Source organism: Triticum aestivum, chromosome 2B, assembly GCF_018294505.1.
Source record: "Triticum aestivum cultivar Chinese Spring chromosome 2B, IWGSC CS RefSeq v2.1, whole genome shotgun sequence".
NCBI lineage: Eukaryota > Viridiplantae > Streptophyta > Magnoliopsida > Poales > Poaceae > Triticum > Triticum aestivum.
Genome location: NC_057798.1, coordinates 376,467,790 through 376,472,103, shown reverse-complemented (window position 1 = coordinate 376,472,103; position 4,314 = coordinate 376,467,790). Strand labels below are relative to the sequence as shown.

The window sequence follows — 4,314 nt, the reverse complement described above, 5'->3', positions numbered from 1 at the left end:
GGAAGCAGGAGGTGGCCGAGGCCTCTCGGGCGCGCGCCACGCCTCGCCTCTGCCTACTGGCAGAGGAAGACGACAGGGGGGGGAGTGGAGACGGGCTGGGCCGTGCTGGGCCAGGTAAGTGGGCGCCAGGTAACTTCCTTCTCTCTCTCTTTTATTTCTTTTCTATTTCTGTTATTTTGTTTTTGATTTGATTTAAAATACCAAATCATTTAATAAAATCCTGGAAACAATTATGGGTGCTTCCTGAATTATTTCAGTGACCCTTAACAATTTCCAACATTTATTTGAACATTTAAATTATTTATAGTATTTAAATGCCCAAAGTCAAATACAATATGATTTAACTCAAAAATCCAAAAATGACCTAAGAATATATTCATCATTTTTGGCAGAGGTTTCCACCTTAACCAGAAATCATGAACTTTTCTTAGGAACCTTTTGGGTTTATTGAAAAGATTTTAATTCACCCTAGTTGAGTTGATTTAATGCTAGGGTTTGAACATCCCCATTTCAATTTTAGGCAAAATTTAAACATGATGCAACACATGACTAGCTAGCTCAGAGCAAACCAGAAGTTAGGGATGTGACAAATCTGCACTTCATTCTACTAAACTCAACAATGTCCCTACTGCCTTGGTCACTTCTGAAGATGCTGCACATCTGACCAGTCACACCCAGGCTGCAGATCATGAGGGAGTCAATCTACTTCAGGAAACTGCAGGTGAGATCTCAGAAAGCTCATCTGCTCCACCTGGTTTTCCTGTTCCTGCCTTTATTAATCAGGCACATACTATCTGCCCAGGATCCATTCACAGGACTGAGTTGACTAGTGAAGTACCACAAGAAGAGATAGCTCTAGCTCCAATACAGACCGAAGAAGATCTTATAGGAGCAAAAGGTTCAAAGATCTGGAAAACCCATTTTGCTCCATCTATTCACACCAAGGAAATTATACAGGTACCCTCTGACTGGGTTAATTTCTTGGCAGTTAATCTCTTATCACCTGACAAGTTTGATTGGGCCAAGAAATTTGTCACTTCCAATGTTTGGGCTATTATTAAACATGGATCTACCTGTCATACCTCCTTGCCCTTTGTAATCCTTGAGAAATGTCATGCTCATGGTAAACTCACATGCATTTGCATCATCCACTGAACAGGCCACCACAGAACATAACAACACAGAGGAGTTTGAACCTACTGAAGTGACTTATGCATCCTCCACATGAGCACTTCAGAACAAGAAAAAGAGGAAAGACAAAATTCCTTTGGTAGAGACTGAGGTAAGGAGAAGTTGTAGACTCCAGAAGTTATCTAAAGGCTATAAACAATCAGTTTGTTTGGACAAAGATTGTCTTGCATGTTCTATTAAGCCACCAATTATTGCTGCCAAAGTGGTCAAAAGTCTTAACACCTCATTTTGCAAGGTCATTAACAAAGACACCTCTGAAGAGATCCTGTCCAAGAGACCCAAGAAGATCAAAGGTGCATGCTCCATGTAGGAGGGGAACAAGAATCCTAAGGAGCCTGGTAAAAATGGATTTAGTTCACCTTATATCATTATCAGCTGTAATATTTTGTGTCCTAAGATGTTTACAGTCTGGTATTGTGCTGTGCTATGAAACTTGTATGAGACTTTTTTCTTCTTCTGCTACTATGTATGACTATATGGAAAGTGGCTCAATTATGCTTTTGTTCTGGACTTATGGAAAGTGGCATAACTACTTCCTCACCCCCCAGATGTATGCACATAGCTCTGTTTGTTGCAAGTTGATATTTCTAATCCATTTTATATCTCATGAATCGAGAATGGAATATTTTAAACTGGAATGTTAGGGGTATTAATGACCCCAAGAAGTGGACTGCTATTTCAAATAAGATTGAGGAATCAAAATATGCCATTGTGTGTATTCAGGAAACTAAAAGAGAAGCATTTGATAGCTCCTATCTCAAAAACTTCTGTCCAAGGAGAATTACCAAATTTGAATATCCCCCTTCAGATATCCCCACAACATGAGCAGAGGTGAAGGTAATATAGAGGATATTCTTAACTTTAATGAGGCCATTAATTAGCAAGCTCTGGTTGAAATCCCACTTAAAGGCAGAAACTTTACATGGAGCAACATGCAAGATGCACCTTTATTGGAAAAGTTGGACTGGTGTTTCACTTCTGAATCTTGGACTCTTCAATATCCATCCACATTTGCATACCCATTGGCCAGAACAACCTTTGACCATGTCCCCATCAACATCAAAATTGGCTCATCTATACCCAGATCCAATATCTTCAGATTTGAAAACTACTGGCTTCAACATTCTCAGTTTAAAGATATAGTCAAAACTATCTGGTCACAAAATGTAAATGAAAGTGATAGTGCAAAAGTTATTGCAGCCAAATTCAAAAGACTAAGAAAAGGCCTTAAAATATGTGCAAGACAATTATCTAATTTGAGGACCACAATTGCAGATACAAACTTCCTTATCCTGTGCTATGACTTCTTTTAAGAATTCAGGCGACTCACCATAGAGGAATCAAATCATCTTGCAAAATTACTTGAGCATCAGAGAATTTATTAGAAGAAGAGAGCTACCATTAGACAAATCAAGATGGGAGAGGCCAACACCAAATACTTCCAAGCAAAAGCCACAATCAAATACAGGAATAATTGTATTGCAATGCCCAAGGATGAAACAGGAATAGAGCACCATGATCACCAGGCCAAAGCTGCTATTATTTTTAGAGCCTTCAAAGACAAATTGGGTACTTGCATCCCTTCTGATAACCTACTCAATCTACATGGTCTTCTACACTCTTCTGTTGATCTATCTGAATTGTAAGCCCCTTTCACTAACAAGGAGATTTATGAAGTGATCATGCATATGCCATCAGATAAATCTCCTGGGCCAGATGGTTTTAATGCTGCTTTCCTCAAAGCTTGCTGGGATATTATTGCCAATGACTTCTATAGACTAATTCATGATTTTCACTCTAGAAATGTCAATATTCAAAGCATCAACTACTCATTCATTACTCTAAGCCCCAAGGTTGATGCTACAACTAGCCCAGCAGACTTCAGACCAATATCCCTGCTCAATTGCACACTCAAGATCATCACTAAGCTTCTGGCCAATAGATTACAAAAAGTTATTCTAAAATTGGTCCGCACCAACCAATATGGTTTCTTGAATAATAGATACATCAAGGATTGCCTTGCTTGGTCTTATGAGTACATCCACCAGTGCTTCCAGAGCAAAAAAGAACTGGTTTTGTTGAAATTAGATTTTGAAAAGGCATTTGATATGCTTAGCCATGAGACCATCATTCAGATTATGCAAGCCAAGGGTCTATGGGACTGAGTTTTCTTCAGTTCTTCTTAATGGAGTGCCAGGGAAACAATTCCTTTGTAAGAAGGGTGTAAGACAGGGTGACCCACTATCACCACTCATCTTTGTGACTGCTGCAGATCTCCTTCAAACCATGATGAATGAAGCAATGCATAATAACTTGATCCGGTCACCATTGATTCATCAGTCTTGTACTAATTATCCCATCATTCAGTATGTTGATTATACCATCCTGGTTGCAAAGGCTGACAATAGACAACTAGAGCACATCAAAAACCTATTGCTTCACTATGCTTCTTATACTGGGCTCAAAGTTAACTACTCCAAGTCCACTCTCATTTCTATTAATACCCCTTTGGACAAAATGAATGCTTTGTCACACTTGTTGGGTTGTAATATTGGTACATTGCCACACAAATATCCGGGTCTCACATTAAGCCAAGGTTTTGGATTTTCTCCCTATGTTAAAGAGAATTGAATCAAGAATACTGAGCTGCTCCACTTTGCTATCCTCTGGAGACAAACTGACCCTCATCAAATCAGTCTTCACAAGCATGCGAACATTTTTCATGTGTACCCTCTGGATATCCAAAACTGTTGTCAAGCAGATCAATACATATCTTATGAATTGTTTCTGGAGGAAATTTGGCACCCAGGAAAGAGGATCAGTACTGATTTCATGGAAGAAAGTATGTTTACCCAAATCCCATGGTGGATTGGGAGTTCTGGATATCCATTTACACAATCAGGCTCTACTTATGAAATTCTTGCACAAATTCTTTAATAAGGCTGATACACCTTGGGTTAAGATTATTTGGGAAACTTACTACCAAGATAGCCTACCAAGTGACAAAATGGTGGGCTCATTCTGGTGGAGAGGTATTCTAATAACCTTGCCTGCCTTCAAGCTTTATGCCAGATGCTAACCAGGAAATGGAGACACCACTCTGTTTTGGCATCACAATTGGTC

General features: G+C 39.3%; 1 long non-coding RNA gene across 1 annotated transcript; it reads left to right on the top strand.

Moving 5' to 3' along the window:
- Positions 1–335: 335 nt before the first annotated feature.
- On the top strand, positions 336–1,705 carry LOC123045011 (uncharacterized). Its single transcript, XR_006420907.1, has 4 exons — positions 336–721; positions 803–957; positions 1,160–1,282; positions 1,427–1,705. It is a non-coding gene; the product is annotated as an uncharacterized lncRNA (long non-coding RNA).
- The last annotated feature ends 2,609 nt before the right edge of the window (positions 1,706–4,314 follow it).